Source organism: Scyliorhinus canicula, chromosome 4 (assembly GCF_902713615.1).
Source record: "Scyliorhinus canicula chromosome 4, sScyCan1.1, whole genome shotgun sequence".
NCBI classification, from domain to species: domain Eukaryota; kingdom Metazoa; phylum Chordata; class Chondrichthyes; order Carcharhiniformes; family Scyliorhinidae; genus Scyliorhinus; species Scyliorhinus canicula.
The window spans coordinates 10,326,819-10,348,989 of NC_052149.1; the positions used below are offsets into that span (position 1 = coordinate 10,326,819).

The 22,171-nt window shown below is 48.9% G+C and overlaps 1 protein-coding gene and 1 long non-coding RNA gene across 39 annotated transcripts in view; one reads left to right on the top strand and one right to left on the bottom strand.

The window, feature by feature from the left end:
* The window catches only part of adgrl2a (adhesion G protein-coupled receptor L2a), a 683,083-nt gene that overhangs the window by 378,964 nt on the left and 281,948 nt on the right, over nt 1-22,171 (bottom strand). For 10 of the 38 annotated variants that reach the window (XM_038793718.1, XM_038793705.1, XM_038793707.1 and 7 more), the window contains exon 1: nt 19,921-20,553. The exons of 19 other annotated variants lie outside the window; for them this stretch is intronic. The gene's annotated coding sequence lies outside the window, so the exon portion shown is untranslated. Of the gene's footprint in view, nt 1-19,393; nt 19,416-19,920; nt 20,555-22,171 lie in introns of those variants that run through there. 9 more of the 38 variants (XM_038793706.1, XM_038793681.1, XM_038793713.1 and 6 more) reach the window with 3 other exon arrangements.
* Nucleotides 1-22,171, top strand: part of LOC119964351 — a 59,947-nt gene that overhangs the window by 4,027 nt on the left and 33,749 nt on the right. The gene's annotated exons all lie outside the window — the stretch shown is intronic.

Genomic DNA, 22,171 nt, shown 5'->3' on the forward strand with positions numbered 1-22,171 from the left:
AGGCTAGGCCCAGAGGGCATAATTGCAGAGTAAGGCTCGCCCTTTACTCCGGAGGGTAGTGAATCTGTGGAATTCTTTACTGCAGAGGGATGGAGAGGCTGGATTGTTAAATATGTTCACGGCTGAGATAGACTTTTTTTAATCAGTAAGGGAATAGAGGGTTGCGGGGATAAGGCCGGAAAGTGGAGTTGAGGAGTATCACCTCAGGTCAGTCATCATCTCATCGAATGGTGGTGGGACAGGCTTGTAGGGCCGACCGGCCTACTTCTGCTCCTACATATTATGGCCTAATGTTGGAAACGCAGCAGCCAATTTGCTCACAGGAAGCTCCCACAAACAGCAACGTGATAACAAGCAGATAATCTGTTTCCGTGTGAGGCATAAATATTGGCCAGAGCACTGGGGAGAACTCCCCTGCTGTTTTGAAAGACAATGCCATAGAAACCTTTACATCCACCCAAGAGGGAAGAACAGGATTTAGTTTTAACGGCTCATCCAAAGGACGGCCTTTCATCACTGCCCTGGAGAGTCAGCCTTTGTACTCAAGAGTGGAACTTGGCAGCAGGGTGGGGCAGTGGTTAGCACTGGGACTGCGGTGCTGAGGATCTGGGTTTGAATCCCGGCCCTGGGTCACCGTCCGTGTGGTGTTCGCACATTCTCCCTGTGTCTCCGTGGGTTTCACCCCCACAACCCAAAGATGTGCAAGTTACGTGGATTGACCACGCTAAATTGCCCCTTAATTGGAAAAAAAAATTGGGTACTCTAAATTTCACGAAAAGAACTCGGAGCCACAGCCTTCTGCATACCTACTGAACCTAAGCAGGCACTGGCATAAGTGTGTGGCAGGTTGTTGTGGAATGGGCAAGTTAGGGTTGTCCCTCTCTTGCCAGTACATTCACAGAGGATTGGAAGCACTGGCAATATGGCACAAGCCTCCAGAATCTCTGCCAACCTGACACCCACATTCAGAGACCAGACATGGCAACCCCCCCCCCCCTCCCCAATGCAAATGAATGAATGAAAATCACTTATTGTCACAAGTAGGCTTCAAATGAAGTTACTGTGAAAAGCCCCTAGTCGCCACATTCCAGTGCCTGTTCGGGGAGGTTGGTAGGGGAATTGAACCCACGCTACTGGCCTGCCTTGGTCTGCTTTCAAAGCCAGCGATTTAGCCCTGTGCTAAACCAGCCCCGGAAAGGAAGCCCCATCCAGAGGAAACTTAATCGCACAACTTCTGCCAACGACCACTGCCAACGATCATTTGCAACCTCACTTATGACCCTTCAGTCCCATTCGAACACGAGGCTGTGAATCAGCTCCACCTCTGCTGTTCTCCCCCTCCAAAGTCAATTAGGCTTCCAGCCCCCTGCAACAGTCTAGTTGCACGCAGGAAGAATGTCCATTTGGATGGGGAAATAGCAAAACGGCAAGGCTGGTGTCGAGGAGGGCAACCGATGGTCAATGTGCCTTCAGAAGCAACAATACGCATGTTTTAAAACAAGAGGCACAGAACATAAAAGGTTCAGCTTGATGTCCATTTCCTTCAATGATGAATGCGTTCAGACCCCCAGCAATGAGACAATCTCAGAGAACACAGATTGAAAACACTGCAGCAAAATGGCAGGATATCTAAGTCGTTTCCCCAGCCCCAACCTTCACGAGAATCAGCGTTGTGGTTATCACTCAAAACAAACACATCTAAAGAACACAAGCCATTTTATGCACTGTGCCAAGCAAAACAATTTTTAAAAGTCTGCATTTACTCCTTCTAGCGATCAGCAATACTGAAGGGCTGGTCCACATTCAGCCTGCTGCACAAGAATGCAATCTTTAGCGATGATGCAAGGCAAATTACTGTCAGCGAGAAGGAACTAATGCATCAAGCTCAATTTGTAGCATCATAAGTATCTCCTCTGTTGGGGTCTGCTCCAAAGGTTAGAGGTCGCCCCACCATGTGACCTTAAGAGCCGAGCCTTCATCAACACTGAGCGTCAGCGCCCGCCTGCCGCACAATAGCTGCCTCCGAGCAGCCGAGATCTTATCGGCGACAACAAAGCAAGCCATTAAGACTTCAAAACACAAAACAAAACTGAGGGTAATGACCGTCTCTCCACTGGCTTCAGGCGGGCGAGGACAATTTTAGGACGCTAATGGCTGTCGGCTCATTCTTTGCTCCTCGGCAGCGAGCGCAATCAGCAGCAGCTGCTGAGTGACTTCAAGATACAATTAGTCACACCGCCTGCTTGCTGAGAGTTCAGTGATAGAGCCAGGCACGTAACCATTGCATTCCAAATGTAAGCGCTTGCATTTCTAAAGTACTTTCAATGTGGTGACGATATCCCAAAAAAGCGGATTGTCAAACACTTTTTTTTATCCTGAGCCACATATTGAAACATTTGGTGAGGTGACCATGAGATTGGCCTGGACAGGTAGGTTTTGAGTAAATTCCAACACGCAGAGGCCAAGCAGCTGAAGACTGGCAAGGTTTCAGAGCTGTTGGGACGGTTTCATTTTGTGCCAGAACTGAGCGGCCTCAGCCTCGGGTCGGTGGGGCAACACGGCACATCCAACTCGGGGAGACGCGCACAAGATCTCGGCCACACTTCGGAGGGAGTGCTGCACTGCCAAAGAATCTGCCTTTCGAGAGAGACATTCAGCCAAGGCCTTATCTGCCCATCGAGTGCACGTCGACAGCCAAAGCATCGATCCAAAAAAAAACCTGGTTGGGAAGTTGGGTTTTGAGAAGATTTCGTAAAGAGGGGAGGCAGATGGGGTGAGGGAGCGAAAGAGAATGGAATCCTAGCGTCAATAATGGGATGCCTAGCAGACCAGTGTCGGAGCATAGAACGATTCTGGATAGGATGCAAGGTCGGAGGAGATTGCAGTGATAGACTGGGCCAAGGCTGGGGTAGGACTTAAATTGGAGAATTTTTTTTTTCAAAAAAAAAAGTGCGCGTTTCAATATTTAAAAATTGACGTTTTTATCATATTGCTGTCTTGTTTATGTTTATTCCCATGGTCCGAGGGAGTAATATTGGCCACGGCACCAGAGGTACACCCTCCTCTTTGACAAACTCAGTCTGCGGGATCTCTTACCTGAGAAGCCCAATAGGGCCTAGGTTCAACGTCGTGTCTAAAAGGTAGTGCCTCCGACAGTGCAGCACTCCCTCAACACTGTACTGCAGAGTCGGCTTCGATAAGATTGTCCCACAACTTTCTAATTCCAGAGGGGACCTTCTTTAAATTTGCTTTTGCAATGTGGGCATCACTGGCTCGGCCAGCATTTGTTGCCCATCCCTAGTTGCCCTTGAACTGAGTGGCTTGTTCGACCATTTCAGTAGGGGGGGGGGAGCAGTTAAGAGTCCACCGCATCACTGTGTGGGTCTGGAATCGCATGTAGGCCAGACCATGATTTCAGACCCTTCGCCTTAAACAGAACCCTCCCGCTTGGACGGCCTCTGAAAGCCAGAGTTGCCAAGCATTAATTTGTTTTGTTCATATGAAATAGCAGCAGAGGTAGGCCATCTGGATAATCTTCGACCTCAATTACACCTTCCCACACCACTCCCATATCCCTTCATTCCCCTTGAGTACCCAACAGCCGACTGGTCTGCGTCTTGAACATAATGAACAACTGAGCATCGACAGCTATCCAGAGTTCACAAGAGCCAATTGAACACATTTCTCATCTCAGTCAGGAAAAAAAGAGAGAATTTTCACTCAAGACATCGCTAATCTTCATATTCCTCCGCTTCAACAGCCATCAACGTCTAACCGACCCACGGATTTAAAGTTACTAGAGTTTGTGGTCTTAAAAGTATTAAGCCACCTTAAACACTACTCTGCCCCACTTCGGGGAGCTGGTGGCATAGTGACGATGTCACTAGATTAGTGAGCCAGAGGCCTGGGACTAATGCCTTAGGAACAAGGCCTCAAATGCCACCATGGCAGATGGTAAAACTTAAATTCAATTCAAATAAAAAGACCTGCTAGTCTCAGTTATGGTGACCGTGAAACCATCAAGGATTGTCGTGAAAACCCATCTGGTTCACTCATGTCCTTTAGGGAAGGAAATCTGGCTTCCTATCCCGGCCTGGCCTCCACATGACTCCATACCCCATTAGCAATGTGACGGACTCTTTTTGTTTTTAATATAAATTTTGAGTACCTAATAATGTTTTTCCAATTAAGTGGCAATTTAGCATGGCCAATCCACCTAACCAGCACATCTTTTGGGTTGTGGGGGTGAAACCCACGCAGACTGGGAGAGAATGTGCAAACTCCACACGGACAGTGACCCAGGGCCGGGATTCGAACCCGGGACCTCAGCGCTGTAGTCCCAGTGCTAACCACTGCGCCACCGTGCTGCCCAATGTGACTGGCTCTCAACTGCCCCTCCGAAATGGCGTTCACATACCATGAATGCAATAAATCAGAGCACAGTATACTACATTGTGCATTTACAGGGTATATTACAATAAAACTACTCCGATTATTGCAAAACAAAGAGCCACCAGAAGCGTCATAAGCAATGTCATGGAAAGACTTCGCAGCAGATGTATTTTTAAAGTTTTTGATATCAATTCAATCCTGATAAACCTGCAGGTTTGGCGTACCCGAGTGGTTTGCCAGGTTGCGTCAGGAGATGGGTCACACATACAGGCTGGGCCCAGTAAGGTGGACAGACGTCCTTCCCGAACACACACCAATGGGCTGTTGGTTTTTTTATGGAATTTCATATGCGGTCATTTCTGCAAAGGCTAGTCATTCTATTTCCCAGATTTCTAAAGCTGAATTCAAATTCTGGAACAATGGTGCACTCGTGTAATCCCTAGATTATTAGGCCAGTGCGGCTACCCGAGTGTTGGCCAGTTAGGGAGCATTGCCCAGAACCCATCCACCGGTTTCGAAACTGCCCCGTGGCAAATAAACAGGAAAACCGAGCGGTTCAGTGGGCCAGTTTGAGAAACAAAACATGCCGAATGCTCATCTGTGTCCTTCCAAAAAGCAACTCCTCTCGACTAGTATCTGGAAGGGACGCTGCTGCCCCTCTCATCCAACTGCTGCATTTCACAATGACCAGGTAACAAACACGAAAAGTAGGCATGGCAGTTTCAAACCCAACCATCACGGTACACAAAATCACCAAAAACAAGCAACTCAACCAGAACACTCGCATAAACCTAAACGTCACCTTTACCCTCTTCGAGCTCCCTGCGTGCACACCTTACTGCAATATTGGTCCTACTCTTCCCCGTCTTTTCCAGCCAGTCAAGGCACCACCAAAAAATGCAGGGCCCTGCTAAGCAGCGTGGAGATCCTCAATCTCTCGCCCACCCTCATCCTTGCGCATCGCCAACTGAGATGTCTGACTACTCGCTGGGCTCTGCTCGGTTTAATGCTGCAGGGGCTCCAAAGAGAAAGTGATTCTCTTACATTTCGTCAGGAAGCCCGAATTAGATAGCGCACAGCTTTTTAGCTCTTGTTATTCATGTGCATTTCCTTAACAGCATTGCTCACTCGCTTGGCATTAATGCAAATGGAATCAAGCGGCAGGGTAGTTTGGGCATCCGAATGGTCTGCTGGAAGCGATCAGGATAAAAATGCAGTTCTTCCAGTTTCCTATCACATAGCTCATGGCTGATTATAGGTCTTGCCTCTGTTTAGTTGTGCCATTGTGGCAAAGGCCTTGAAATTACACGGTGGGATAACAGGCTGTCAATATTTGATGTGTTTGCATGACATTTTTCTCTGCTATTTTAGTGGAGGTGTTAACCTGCCTAAAACACAAGGGTGGCTGGCTCTCTGAAAATAGCAGAGTGAGGAATGTCGGATGGACATGTCAGGCATTCTTAGCCCAGGGCTCCGCAGTGTCACCTCAGGGCTAAAGAGAGATGCTGCAAATTACACAGGAACAGGAGGAGGCCATTCTGCCCCTTGAGCCTGTTCCGCCCACTCAATTAGACCACGGGTGACCCATGACCTAACTCCACATATCTCCCTTTGCCAAAAATCCCTTCGTACACCTCGACCAGCAAAAGCACCTAACCTGCATTTACAGACACGTTAACAGTAGGAAAGATTTCACTGATTTCAACACTGCACAAGAGCAGAGAGCTAGCTGAAGGCTCAGTGCACAGATTTGCTGTTTTCTTTTATAAATTTAGAGTACCCAATTCATTTTTCCAATTAAGGGGCAATTTAGCGGAGCCGATCCACCTACCCTACACATCTTTTGGGTTGTGGGGGCGAAACCCATGCAAACACGGGGAAAATGTGCAAACTCCACACGGACAGTTACCCAGAGCCGGGATCGAACCTAGGACCTTGGCGCCGTGAGGCTGTATTGCGAACCACTGCGCCATCGTGCTGCCCCAGATTTGCTTTTCTGATAGCACAAAGGCATCCATTATTGTCAGTCTGACCATAAAATTCAGAACGGACGCCAAATTATATCAGCCCCAAACTCCAGGTGGTACCTCAGGAGTTTACTGGCTTCGATGTTCGCCGTTGCCCATTCCAGGTGCGTTCATGCAGCAACTGGTCCACCCTCTCATCTCCTGAAACCACGGTTACCTCACCCAGAATGGCTGCTCCCCAAGGAGGATGTTGACAGCCCGTTCCGCCGTCAAGGTACCACGATCCCATCCCTGCCCTGCCTCTCCGCATTGGCGCTCAGCAGAGCCACCGGCTGCCCGGAAGGGAAACCTTTGCGGATTTCATTGCCCATCCATCTTCGCCCTGCAATCACCATCAAATGATGGCCAGTGGGAGGTAAGCGCGCGGATGGATGCCAGGCTCACACTTTGCTTAATGCCTCCCAAGGGCAAATAGCCCTTACTGTCTGAACGCATGACACATCAGTGATGGCCACACCAGGGCACGGTGATGGAGGACAACTAGTGCAAATGGAACTGCGCCGCAGAAGGAAAGGAGAAAATTGAACAATAATGACTACAATGCTTCAAACTATCCCTTAGCCGCCTAGCCAGATGTCAGTCAATGGCGGCACTTTGAGAGTTCACAAGCTTTCACCTTCAGTGCCAGTTTTTCGCGAGGCGCTGTGTGTCAAAGTCAAGGTATCTAATATCGGTTGGATTACCCCCCATAATAACTTAGCTCAGCCTCGAGGGGGATAAACATTCCAATAAATGTGTATGGCACAATCCCGCGTTCATAAATCCATCCCAAGCTTCTCTTAATCATATTTGTTTTTGATGGATAACCCCAGCCTGTGTTTGGTCTCTTGAACTGCCATAAACACGACTTAAAGGAAAAAAATATATATATATATAATTGACCTGCAAAGACCGCAGACGCAGTCCGGTACAAGGCCAGGCGAGCAAACGTCTGCAGACTCCACTCTGTACTTTGCTCAGCATTTTCAATGAAACAGTATTCCCGTCGCCAAATTGACCTACTTAGAACACATTACTGAGGCTGCACACAATACCATACTCAACAAAAAGCACCCCCACCGCCACCAACCACCCCCAACAATCTTCACCCCAATCCTGTAGAGAATTTTCAGTGAATCTAAAAAACACTTGTAAATTTAGTGACAGTAACCTCACGAGTGCAGCTGCCTTACGAGAATGGTTTGACTCCGTAAAACGCAGAATCATGAGGGAAAGGGAGGGGATGGAAATGCTGCACTAAAAACAAGATCGAAGGGAAAGAGAGAGACACACGCGTACACACACACATACACACACACACACACAAAGGGTGAGGAGTTACCATAGGCAGGGAATGCTTTTTCTTTGAATTGTACGAAAAACAGGTATCGACAGAATAGATTCAAAGGGCAGGTTTATTTTTGCATGTTGATGCCGTTTATTGACACCTCTTCCCTCTGGGCCAGCACTAGGGTTAAAACAAGTTGACGGGTGAGATCCAGATCGGATAGAGCGCTGCATTTTTTTCAATAATGACAAAGAGCGGGATGTGTGGCAAGGCAAATCCTTTATGAGCACAGGACCATGGGGGGAAAAAATGCACCACTCGACAGGTTCTGGAGCTAAATCCTTGAGCCTGCCATCCCTCCAGTCCTGTCCCTCAAATCAATTTGTAACGCCCCTCAAACAGAGGTCAAGGAATGGCAAACTGAGGGAATCCATCGGCAGGTCATTCTGAGAATTCTACGTGGGGGGAGGGTCTGATTCCCACATTCAGGAATGACAAAAGGGGAGAGGGTTTTACTTGATGCCGACCCTGTGGATTCAGTTTGTGCTCAGGAGTTCTGGCTTCTGATTCCTTGCATGTCAAATGCTGCATCTGCTTTCGCTGTAAACTTTGCACCACAAAAACACAATGAAAAGACTGGGAGGCAAATCAATAAACCCTCATTTTATTCTCCTCCTGCGTTCGCAAGGTGAAGAGGCCATCTAAAGCTCGGGTCAGTCGGAGCGAATGCCTTCCTCTTAATTCTCGGCTGAGCTCCGACCCAATCCGGACACAAGAGATGGACCGGACAGTGAATTTTAATTTTTTTTTTTAAAAGGAGCAGGACAATTCAGGTCAACAACCCAGGTTGGGACCCGGATTTGAGGAAGGGATACAGCACCCACCCCTCACTCCCCCCACCCACATCCCAACCCCATCCTCAACCCCACCCCCCTCCGCAACCACTCTGCTCTCTCATCGTGCCATACAGGCCCCTCACAAAAACATTTATTTCGGAATACAAGGGCAGCACGATGGCGCCATGGGTTAGCCCTGCTGTCTCACGGCGCCGAGGTCCCAGGTTCGATTCCGCTCTGGGGCACTGTCCGTGTGGAGTTTGCACATTCTCCCCATGTTTGCGTGGGTTTCACCCCCACGACCCAAAGATGTGCAGGGTAGGTGGATTGGCCACGCTAAATTGCCCCTTAATTGGAAAAAAATAATTGGGTACTCAAAATTTATTTTTTTTAAATTTCGGAATACAAAACAATTTGCCTAGGGGGACACGGGTGGGATGTGGTGGTTAGCATTTGTGGGATGAAGTTTGTGTAGCAGGCCTTCTAACAACAGAGTGAGATTTCCTTTGCGTGGGACCGGTAGCAAATATCATTAAAAGCATTCTTGACAAAGGGTTTTACTGTAGCAAGCAAAAGAAAGCTTTGCCCCCCCCCCTTCAACCCCACACCCTAACATGAAATGGACCAATGAAACTTAATAATTAAGAAATGGTGAGTTCTTTTTAAGTTTTTTTTTAGCGACAGCCAATGTCGGCAGCGACAGGCTACCAAGGTCAATCAGTTAAGACGCAGAGTAAATCTCTCTCTCCTTCCAGCGCCTCGCGAATTGATGCCAAGCCCCCTAAAACAAAGTGCTTCAATGTACTGCGAGACTGACATTTTCATTCTCCGCGCTGCCCTTCACTGCTCGGCCGTTCTGAGGGAGGGTGACCATTCAGCGCCAATTATAGACTCACAGTCGAGAGCAGAATTAGGCCGTGCCCACTCAAACCCGCAGCCATTAGGAACTCTACAATTGCCCTCACTACCCTGCCCCATCAAGAAGCTGCAGTAAAAAAAGTCAACGCTTACCCGCTAAAGATCACAACCTTTCTCCCTGGTACTCTACGCCTGGAGCTAATTTTGTTATTTCTTTTTTTAAACTCTACTGCCCAACAGCAACAAGTGGGGAGCTTTACTCCATTGTCATGTTATCTGGATTGGAAACTTTCTGTTTTTTAAGAAAGTTCGGTCTTTTAGCCCTGTCGCGCGGTCTGACTTCATACTTGGGTTGATGTGCAGCCAAATTGTAGCCGCAGCAAACCTTTCGATTCACAAGGTTTTGGTCTTCAATCCGTCAACACACAAAAATTATACCTTTTCCCAAAACGGTTGACAGAAGGAATTCGGCACAAATGCCACAGCACAAGGTGAACAGCATTAAGCAGAGGCGTACAGCGCAGAAGTACATAGCAGGTAATTCAGTCCAACTGGTCTAGTATGGGTGTTAATAATCCACAGAACCCTCCTGTAACCCTACTTCATAAACACCATCTTTCTATCTCCCCCGCTGTTCTTATTTAGGATCCCTCTCAAAGGCATCCATGTTGTCTGCCTCTGCTGAGAATTCCACATTCTCACCGCCCTCTAGAGTGAAGGTTTGTCCTGAATTTCTTGTTAGATTTACTAAGGGCAATCTTACATTTACGGTCCATCGTCTTGTTCGCCCAGGCAAGTGAACACATCATCTCTACGCCTACACTATCAGACCCCTTTGTACTTTTAAAGACCCCTATTGGGATATCACTTTGCTCCATTTTAGCCCCTTAATTGTATTTAAATCCCATCGCCGTCAACCCTCAGATTAACCACACGCCAAGGATTAGAGACCTCCTCCAGAAGGATGCCAAGCCATGTTACAAAAGGATTTAACTGCAGTCCAACAGGAACCCCTCATTTTCAGAAAAATCAGCAACCACAAAAATACAAAGTGATTAAGGATCATGATCCAACATAGACCACAAGATGCCACTGTTTACTGTTCAATGCAGGAACAAGTTTTTAAGGGTTAGACAGAGTGACACGGTACAGGACAATTATCCCAAAGTTAAAATACCGTCAGCATGGTGCCAGCAACACAAAGGCAGGGCAATCTCATTGTGCAGGCATTCAAGAGTAAAGGTTAACGCACATGCTTGGAATGGAGTTGTCACGAATGCACAAGCACATTCACAGCCGCAGTCACACGAACAGCTGCAGTTGCACGCACATGCACGGCTGCAGTCGCACACGCATGCACGGCTGCAGTCGCACGCACATGCACGGCTGCAGTCGCGCGCACATGCACGGCTGCAGTTGGATGTACACGCACAGCCGCAGTCACACGCACGCACAGCCGCAGTCACACACACAGAACCATGCACGGCTGCAGTCGCACATGCACAGTCACACACACCGTCAGACACATGCAAGCACGCAGTCACACACAAGCAATTTCTCTATCTGCTGTTTTCAACCACTGACCTGTTCATTGGAAATGGGTCAGCACCTTCGTTAAATGCAAAGCAATGTGACATGAACCAATTAACATGCCCAGGCCATGGTTCTGCAAGGCTGTGAGCTGAATTCGGAGCATCTTGCTTTACAGCCCCATGAATCGAGTGTGCCAGGAGCAAAAGCAGCTATAATCTGACATGTTGAATGCTGTTTGGTAAACACAGAGACCGAGTTCAACTGTACCCCTTTGGAGCTCAGTTTCAAGGTCTGCCTGACCCAATGAGACTGCTCTCAAGCTGACACTCGGTGAATTTGGTCAAGAAACCACATTAACGTCCAGCTCCTTTGGACCTGGCAAGCAGCTAGACAGATGGGTCTTTGATAAACCCGTTTAACAGTATATTTCTGAAGTTAGGCTGTTGGGAGCTGCCTTTCTCGTATAAAACGGGTGCCTCTGATAAAGGCCAGGGCCCACATTTGGCTAGATTCCATGTCTTATTTGAGACACATGTGCGGAAAGAAGTGGAGAGCGACACTTTGGAAGTCCTGGCGCTCTGTTTAAGTGAGGCCGTCCCAGCACAAATGTGTTAAGGCTGCCTGAAAATAACTGGTTTGAGGGTAGCTGCACATTACTAAAACTGTAAAACAAAAAAGTGTAAAAGGCTGAACCCCCTGATGTGGATTTTAATGTAAACATTATATAGTCAGACAGGACTTGAGGAAAACGACTGACAGGACCAATGGGGGCCTATCTTGTTCAACACAGGGTTTCTTGTCAAATAGTGATTAATGCCACGGCTGGGTAGAGCGAGACCTCGCATCCGGGCTCAAACAGAAATAAAGTTCACCCCCAGGACCAAAGCTTGATTTAAACATCTCCACTTAGAGTGACATTTGTCCTTTACTCTCTTGTCGGCTCCCTTGATCATTTCGTCAGGTTGACTCGGTGACCCCGGCAAGCTCTGCTGCCTCTCGTTTGTCATCTTCTGATCCTGTTGCCCGAGATGCCCACACTGACTGAACATATTGACTGACACACACCCACGCGACAAACATGCAAACAACAACGCTAACACAACCCACCGCAAAAACCAGGCACATGTACTGACACTGGAACATGCACACACGTCACGGAGTGCCACGCAGTCACCATTTCGACACTTTTGTTTGAATGCATCTTCCCCCCACCCCTTCCCCCACACGTACCAGTCCGAAATGGTGAAAATGAATGGTCTCTGATCTACTGCTAGCAGATAGATAGTCCTAACTTGTCACAAAGCTTCTTGAATACATCGCGCTTTGGTTTTCAATTCATCATCTCAAATTGACGCGGTAATCAATGTTTCCACCTCATGCTCGTCAGGCCAGAGACCCTCTCGAGGCAACAGCAAAGTAAGAAAAGAGTTACATCCATTTTACTGAGGTTTCCCGCCACTCAACCCCACCCCACCAGTTGAATAAACCATATAGAATGATGGTATATTTCATTATATATTTAGTGCTCTGAGCATTAAGAATGTGGACCCACAGGGCAGCACGGTGGCGCAGTGGGTTTGCCCTGCAGCCTCACGGCGCCGAGATACCAGGTTCGATCGCGGTTCTGGGTCACTGTCCGTGTGGAGTTTGCACATTCTCCCTGTGTTTGCGTGGGTTTCGCCCCCCACAACCCAAAGATGTGCAGGATAGGTGGATTGGCCAGGCTAAATTGCCTCTTAATTGGAAAAAATTAATTGGGTACACTAAATTTCAAAAAAAGACTGTGGACCCGTTACCATAAGTACAAATCGATGAAACATGATGGAAAAGCTAGGTTAACGTACAAAGGCAGATGGGACAGACGGTTATGCTGAAAGGGGGGGGGAATGAATTAAGTTGGCATATATGGAGTGTAAACATGGTCAGGCTGAATGGCCCATTTCTCTGCTGTGGAATCAATGTTATTCCACGTAATATATGTATCACGAGCCCATTCGTGAAAACCATGTGAAAGGCTAATACTAATTTTCCTCACTCCCACTGCATTGAAATCTGCTACTGAAGAATAAAACCTCACCCAATTTTACAACACACAGCTCACAAATCCTATCTCAGAACACCAATTGGAGCTTTCTGATAAAGGACTGGCGAATTGAGCCGTTAGCGTTTATTTTCCCCCTCTTCACGGACGCTGCTGCCTGACTTGCTGCTGGGCATCTCCAGCATTTTCACTTCACACTTATAGCATTTCGCTTTTCCTGGCGATATTTAAAAATATAATTTTCACTCATGCTAAACCTTTCCCCTTTTGTCCTGCTTAGATCCATTTGTTGGAGCAGATGATAGAAAGGGCGACTGGGGCACGGTTTCGCCCGCGCGCGGTTCTGCTGCCTGGCAGGTGGCTGGGTAAATCATTCCAACTCTCTACCCTCACAAAACCAGCTAAACGCTCACTAAAGTTCAACCGCAGTTCTCCGCTCCCCCCCACCCCAACCGACGCGCTGAAAGCACGACGGTTCTGCGGACGCAAAGCTTCCAGCTCCGCGTACAAGGTGACCCGGGTAAAACAGTCAGCCAACACCCCCCCCCCCCCCCCCCCACACCCCCCACCCCAAAAAAAAACTAAACACATAAAAAAGGTTTACTGCTCGACCCAACTGCCACTTTGACTGGAGGCTGCAGTTTTAACTGCAGGGTGGCAGAAAGCCATCAGATTTCTTTAGCCTCTCTCGCTCGCTCACAAATAGTTGAGGCGTCATTAGCAAACCTCTCGGCTTTTTTCAAAAAAAAGCTCACACATTGTAAATAACAAGGTTGCGTAGATAGACTGCTTGCAGACACATTACAAAAGCCTTGAAGCAAATCGGTCATAGGGAGGGGGAATCTTAAAAATATGTACACGGCGGCGGCAATTCTGTTGTTTCACCAGACCCTCCAAATCACACAGTGGCTTATTAATCATAGTTGGCGATGCATTGAGTTTCAAGTCATGATTGAAGATTACTATTTCTGAACAATATGCTACTGAAAGTAAGTTATAAATTTCTTACAGCTTTATTAGCAGGATGGTTCGAGGTGCCATTACTCGACACTTTGCTTCTGTCTCTCGAATGTCGCGAACACATAAGCAACACCGGGCTTTGTTAAAGCTTTGCCGGACGCCGGACACCCCCCCCCCCCCCCTGCAGAATTGGCTGCAGATCAGTGACGAAAAGATGAAGACTTCACGATTCTTCATTTTGCAACAGAAAAATGGTCAATAAATGAATTCAGCCAGAACTTGGGAGGGAGAAATAAAACGGTCACTTTCAATGTCAAATTTACAATGCTGACGTGAGGACAACAACAAAACAAAAAGATCATCCTTGAGTTCCAATTGATTGCATTGCTTTCAGGAAACCATTCTAAATTATTTATCATTTGGAATCCAAACTGTTAAAATATGACCGTTTGCAGGCTGGAATCATGTTCGGAAGACAAAAAGGTTTGCCAAATTGTTCAGCTGCTACCAACTCACCTTTTCTTTTGAGGAAGAAAAAGTGACCACTTTTAACCTCGTATTTAACCTCGTATTTAACCTAATCCTAACCACTGCCAGCTTGCACCCCTCAATAGACACTCCGACTTTACGCTAGAGTACGTTACTTACGGGGACCCAGCGAGCATCCGTCGTACTCAGCAGCAAGTGCTCCTCATCGATTAATGTTGTCCTCTCACTGTTCTCATGGCTTTGCTCTCTCTCTCTCTAAGGCGGTCAGTCTTTCCAGCATTCGGTAGCGGTCAACAACTGCACTCTGCGTTGCCCGCACTCCGTCCAAAGCGGCCGTGCCTCGCAACTCTCATGCCGCCCCGCAGCCACCGCGTCGTAGCTGAGCACAAACCTCAAACGCACTTTTCTCGCAGGACCAGGTGATGAGGAGTAGGAACCACCACACCCCACCGACCCCACCCTTGGCCAATTCGCCTCACCCCAACCCAGGGATGCTCAGAGAGGACGCTGGCGTCTCTGCCACTGGCTGAGCCCAGAACAACGAGCTCAGCCCAAAGACGAGGTGGTGTGTGGGGGGAGGGGGGGGGAGAAGAGAGACGTATCTTTCTTGCTCTGCTTAGATGAGCACACCCAATGGCTGAACTCACTGTGCTGACAGAGGAGCAGAATGATTATACCGCAAATTGGCTTGCATTTATATAGCACTTTGAACATCCCAGGGCACTTCAGAGGGATGTAATTTGACGTGGAGCACGTGAGGAGATATTAGGACAGGTTGGTCGAAGAGACGGGTTTTGAGGAGCGCCCCAACGAGGGCGTGGTGGAGAGAAAAATAAAATTAATATAAGACAATGAAACGAGTAGAAGACAATAAAAGGACGCCCATAGACTCACAGTGGCTGGATGAGTTCTCTGGTCAAAATGCAATCTTTTGCATAGACTAATGCTGAGAGGGAGTCCTTTATCCTGTGCAGTTAATTATCACTGGCAGATCTGTGCGACAGCTGAACAGCAAACCACTACCTACAAAGCTGAAGCAACACTCCATGAAATACAGCACAGGAAACTCGGGTGGCAGTTAAAAGGGGTGTGGGAGCAACTCGCCTGGAAATAAATTTTGGGGGGGGGGGGGGGGTGGGTGTGGAGGATGGAGGCAAGTATTTAATGGATGCTTCTCCTCCTAGGCACTGCAATTCTCAGATTTCCCCCCCCCCCCAAAAAAAAACCCCTCTAAATGCATTCAGTTTAACAGGCCAAGCTTAAAATTGTAAGCATAGAAGTACAGTGTTTAAGGAGTAACGTGAAATTCCTCTTGCAGCAACTGAGATCAGGCAGATCTCAGGGGGGGGGGGGGGGGAGGAGGGAAGAGAGAAAAACTTAACTTTTCGACCAAACTTGCTTTGGTTTTTCAATCCAATTGTTAATAGAATTAGAGACACAAAAAGTGTGTGGGGGTGGGGAATGAATTGAGTTTCCCCCGGAGAGAGAAATATACATTTATATTTTTAAGTGCACATGTACATCCCCCCCCCCCCCCCCCCCCCCCCCCCCCACAACCTGACTCAAAATCCCTGCTGCTTGTCTAACAAAGCTGTGTCTCTCTCTCCCTAACACAGGAATACTCCCAGAGATTGGAAACGACAGCTGAACCCCCCCCATACACCAAAAAAATAACAGTTGAATTGTGACGACGATTCAGTTTTGTCCCTAGCTTTTGCCCTCTGCATCTGCCCGGTTTAACACCAAATGGGATTGGGTGTAAAATAAAAGGAGAGGTAATCTGCAGATGATCGCTATTAGCAAGTAGTTACGAGTGTTCCCTTCGCCATAAACCGCACTCACAGTACAATCGTTGCCCCCCAAGTGCCAAAGAGGGTAATAAACATTTAAAAGCGAGAGAAATGGCATCGCAGACTGTCAGCTCATGCTGCATTCACACAGTCCGGCTGCAGAGGAAAGCCTTCCTTTTACATTGTATGCGTAGAAAGGCAAGATGAGGCTTGTTTGCTGCGTTTTAAAAGGTTTGTGCCGCCAGCGGTAACAGGCAACCCGACTCATTTCACTCCATTCCTGATCCCGCTTCCTAAATCCCAACCTTTCACCGGCAGTTTTCCGACATGCGTGGCTCAAACCAAAGCCCAAATCAAAATCTCAGCAATTCGCAGAACTGGTAAATTGCACCTTGCAACTAAACAGCAACTGGGGAAATTGTATCGAATGTAACTGCAACTGGGAAAATTGTATCGAATGTAACTGCAACTGGGGAAATTGTATCGAATGTAACTGATTGTGTCTACCCCCCAAGGAGGAATCCAGCCCAGAATGGGAGGAAAAGGCAACCAGAACTGACACATTTTTAAAAAAAGATTTCCCCCCCCCACCGACTGGCTATTCCTAGTCATCTCGATACTGGTGTAATTCAGGAACATGACACAAAAGACAGACAGAGAGAGAGAGTGCTGCTTTGAAAAATGAACTTCTGGCAACAGACAGAGAAACTGTCGAACTCTCTCTCCCCTTGTAAGGAAGGTCACCGGTATTTTTCACTCTCTTCTGAAACCAAACCATTAATCAGGAGCAAATAATAGACAAGAGAGGTTGCAAAAGGGAGGCAGCTTCGAGCAAACACACCGGCTGTATTTTTTAAAACTCACATCATTGCTAAACAGTAAAAGTTGAGGATCACAGAGGACTCCCCCTCCCCATGTTGCCTGCTCACAGTAACGCCCCCTCCCCACGTTGCCTGTTCACAGTGAATCCCCCTCCCCATGTTGCCTGTTCACAGTGAATCCCCTCCCCATGTTGCCTGTTCACAGTGACTCCCCCTCCCCATGTTGCCTGTTCACAGTGAATCCCCCTCCCCATGTTGCCTGTTCACAGTGAATCCCCCTCGCCATGTTGCCTGTTCACAGTGACTCCCCATCCCCATGTTGCCTGTTCACAGTGAATCCCCCTCCCCATGTTGCCTGTTCACAGTGCATCCCCCTCGCCATGTTGCCTGTTCACAGTGACTCCCCATCCCCATATTGCCTGTTCACAGTGAATCCCCCTCCCCATGTTGCCTGTTCACAGTGACTCCCCATCCCCATGTTGCCTGTTCACAGTGACTCCCCCTCCCCATGTTGCCTGTTCAGTGACTCCCCCTCCCCACGTTGCATGCTCACAATGAATCCCCCTCCCCATGTTGCCTGTTCACAGTGACTCCCCCTCCCCATGTTGCCTGTTCACAGTGACTCCCCCTCCCCATGTTGCCTGTTCAGTGACTCCCCCTCCCCACGTTGCCTGCTCACAATGAATCCCCCTCCCCATGTTGCCTGTTCACAGTGAATCCCCCTCGCCATGTTGCCTGCTCACAATGACGCCCCCTCCCCACGTTGCCTGCTCACAGTGAATCCCCCTCCCCACATTGCCTGCTCACAGTGATTCCCCCTCCCCATGTTGCCTGTTCACAGTGAATCCCCCTCCCCGTGTTGCCTGTTCACAATGATGCCCCCTCCCCATGTTGCCTGTTCAGTGAATCCCTCTCCCCATATTGCCTGTTCACAATGACGCCCCCTCCCCATGTTGCCTGCTCACAATGGTTCCCCCTCCCCATGTTGCCTGTTCATAGTGACTCCCCCTCCCCATGTTGCCTGCTCACAGTGATTCCCCCTCCCCATGTTGCCTGTTCAGTGAATCCCCCTCCCCTTGTTGCCTGTTCAGTGACTCCCCCTCCCCATGTTACTTGATCACAGTGACTTCCCGTCCCCACGTTGCCTGTTCACAGTGAATCCACCTCCCCATGTTGCCTGCTCAGTGAATCCCCCTCCCCATGTTGCCTGCTCACAGTGACTCCCCCTCCCCATGTTGCCTGTTCACAGTGAATCCCCCTGCCCATGTTGCCTGCTCACAATGACGCCCCTCCCCATGTTGCCTGCTCAGTGACTCCCCCTCCCCATGTTGCCTGTTCACAGTGAATCCCCCTCCCCATGTTGCCTGTTCACAGTGACGCCCCCTCCCCATGTTGCCTGCTCACAATGATGCCCCCTCCCCATGTTGCCTGTTCACAGTGACGCCCCCTCCCCATGTTGCCTGCTCACAATGGCGCCCCCTCCCCATGTTGCCTGCTCAGTGATTCCCCCTGCCCATGTTGCCTGGTCACAGTGACTCCCCCTCCCCTGGTTGCCTGTTCAATGACTCCCCCTCCCCATGTTACTTGATCACAGTGACTTCCCGTCCCCACGTTGCCTGTTCACAGTGAATCCCCCTCCCCATGTTGCCTGCTCACAGTGATTCCCCCTCCCCATGTTGCCTGCTCACAGTGATTCCCCCTCCCCATGTTGCCAGTTCACAGTGACTCCCCCTCCCCAAGTTGCCTGTTCAGTGAATCCCCCTCCCCACGTTGCCGGCTCACAGTGAATCCCCCTCCCCACGTTGCCTGCTCACAGTGAGTCTCCCCCCCCCCCCCCCCACCCCCAACCCAACCCTTTCAACCTGCCCTTTAGACCTTCAAAGTTCAGAGCAGAGTAGAGAACCCTGAGCTGAAGTTTTTTTTTCCCCTCTCCATTGAGCCAGTCGGTATCTGTGAAAAGCTTTGATATGTTAATCCTCGGCTGGAACCCCCGCCCCAACATCAAACAGCTCAGAATGGCAGGCCACTATTAATTCCGACAATTTGGTGGGGAATGATGTGAAATAGCACTCACCCCCTCCCCCCAAATAAAACCTTTTTTGAAGTAAACGGAGAGAGAGAGCCATGAGACAAAGAGAGAATGTCAGGAGCATCAGAAAAATAAGCTAACAACAGGTCAGTTCGATTGAACGCTGTCAGACATTCCCACTCCTCTGGAATACAGATTTGGGATTTTCTCGAATCAAACCGTTGCGTGCGTCCCCCCCCCCCCCCCCCCCCTCACCGCCATACACACAACACATTTTAAATCACGTCCATTCAAAACAGCCACGAAACTTGCCTGTATTGTACAACAAAGGCACAAAAAAAAACAAATACCTTGCACCCCAAGCTCTGGTGAAGGTATTTTTTCTCTCTCTGCTGGCTGCTATTATTTGTCGTATCTGACCATTCAGTCCAAAAACCTTTCAATCTAAAGAACAAATGGGAAGATTTTGAACAAGGGACTTACTTGGCAACTCTGCCTATTTTACGATTGACACAAAGCGCCCAGCACAATGCAAGCTGTGTACAGGCAGACTCTTCACACACACACATCAAAAAAAGGGAAAATCTAAAGCCAATCTCCCCCCGCTCCCATATTAGTCATTTCCACCAAAAAAAAGGGAGACTTTTTAATTCAATAATCCTGAACTGATTTGCTTGTGGACAGCAAATGAAATGTATCCTTTATTTCTAACTGTTTCCACACACACACACAAGTTAGAGGGAGAAGTGAGCTGTTAAAACACACACACACACACACACACACAAATAACCCCGGCCCCTCTTGTTCTATTTCCAACCTCTCCCAGTAAGAAGTCTCTCCAGACATGAATTTCTGGGAGTAGAGTTTCCGGGCTTACCTTTCCAGTCCAAGGTGGATGTAGGGTAGGGGGGGCATGCTGCCAGATCCTTCTTTCTGTTTGTGCCGGGGAGGGTTAGGGGGGAGAGGAGGAGGGAAGGGGGTTAGGGGAGGAGAGGAGGAGGGAAGGGGGTTCAGAGGGGGTGGAGGAGGGGGTAAAGCTGGCTTTGTGCAGAACTCAATCCGGCAGCGAAAGCATTCCCAGGGCAGGTCGGCAACACCAGCAGCGGGCAGACAGTTGCAGAGTGAATCCCTTGCATGCTCCAGTTATCCGAGAGACATGAAGCTTTTTTTGGGGGGGGGAGGGGGGGTGTCTCACTAAAAGATTGGGTGGGGGTTATGGTCCCTCCTCAAGTCCACAGCTGTTGGAAATGCCCGAATCCTCTCCTGCCTGCTGAAACTGACGCTTGCAGCTGAATGTGTCCTTGCAGAGTCACAGAGAGAGTGCAGACACAGGCAGCAACTGCTTTTTCAGAAGTGAAACGGCGGACCTTCTCTCTCTCTCTGTGTCTGTCTCTCTGGCTGCTGATGTAGACTTCATTTGCATCTCCCACGATGACACTTTGGCCCTCAGGCGCGATGCAGAACCAGCCCCCTTCCTCTTTTTTTTTCTACATTTTCAGATGTTGCAGCCACTGCTACGTTTGGTTGGTGGGGAGTGGAGGGAGGAGGTGTTACTTTTTTTTTTAAGGAGCAGGCGACCAGCAGCCTGTAAGTACTGCAGGAAAAGAAGGGGAGGCAGGTTGGAGGGAAGGGGGGAAACTAGAGGGGAGGGGAGGAGGAGGGGTAGAAATGAATGCAAGGCCCCTTATTGATGGGGGGTGGGAGAGGGAAGTTCTGACACAGAGTCTGCAATGGTCCTGAACTGGAGTTGCCAGATGTTGGGAGAGAGAGAGAGCAGATGCTAAAAACGGATTAAATGCAGTGCACACACACACTTGCAAGGGGGACACTCCAGACTTCAGAAAGCTGGGAGTTGTGACAAATGTGTGCAGCAAACACAGTTTGTACAATCCCCCCTGCTGTTAAACTGCTACTACACCTTCCACCATGGGGAGACCTTCCCAGGACAACGTTAGAGAGCTGTACACAGTAACAGCAGTGGGAAGGATCTCTCTCCACCCCCCCCCCCCCCCCCCCCCACATACACACCACCTTGTGCTGCTGATCGAGGACAAACACACACAGACAAAGCACTGCAGCAATGTGGAGTGGAAATGGAGATGGCAGAACGTGCCTCTCGTTCGCTTTTCCCTTGCACCGTTTCCCAAGTCAAATGGCAGGGAGGAGGAGGGTTGGAAAGTTCTCTGGACAGTGGGGGTACGGGGGGCGGGGGGAGGCTGATCCAACCTGCCAGGCTGCAACTTCGATATTCCTGGGATAGAAAGAAAGAAAATCAAAGGAATCCCTCCCATTAAACCCCCTCTCAAGGGGAGGAAACTTGGTCCCTAGCTGGTTCCAAGCAGAAAAAAAGTGGAGTTCTCCCTGGTGTTTTTGGCCAATAATTAACTAGCCCCCAACCAGCACCACTGGCAGATTCTGTGGTCGCTGCCATGTTACTGTTATGATGTGGAGATGCCGGCGTTGGACTGGGGTGAGCACAGTAAGAAGTCTTACAACACCAGGTTAAAGTCCAACAGCTTTGTTTCAAACACGAGCTTTCGGAGCACTGATTCACCTGAGGAAGGAGCAGTGCTCCGAAAGCTCGTGTCTGAAACAAAGCTGTTGGACTTTAACCTGCTGTTGTAAGACTTCTTAATGTTACTGTTAGTTTTTTTTTTGGGGGGGGGGGGGGGGCTTGCTTGCCTGCCCAAATTGGCTGAGATGAGGAGGCTTTTCTTTCCCCTCCCAGAGGGTCTTTGGAATTCCCTGTCCTGGGGAGCAATGGAGGCTGGGTCATTGAATATATTCAAGGCTGAGTTCGTCGACAAGGGAGATGAAAATGGAGTGAGGCCACAATCGGGTCAACCACCGTCTTATCGAAGGACTGGACCAGCTCAAGGGGCCAAATAGCCTACCCCTGCTCCCAGTTCCTGCGATTGCTGCCTCTCCCACACAGGAACACAGTGACTACACTTCAGAAAGTACTGCATTGGCTGTAAAACCCTTTGGGATGTCTGAAAGTGGAAGGTACCATGCAAAATTAAGTCTTTCTTACAAAGGCTGTGTAATTGTCATTCAATCTTGTACCAACAAAGTAGGGACTGGTGGCCTCCGCCCCATTAAGCTGTCTTGCAAAGGATGGTATTGTG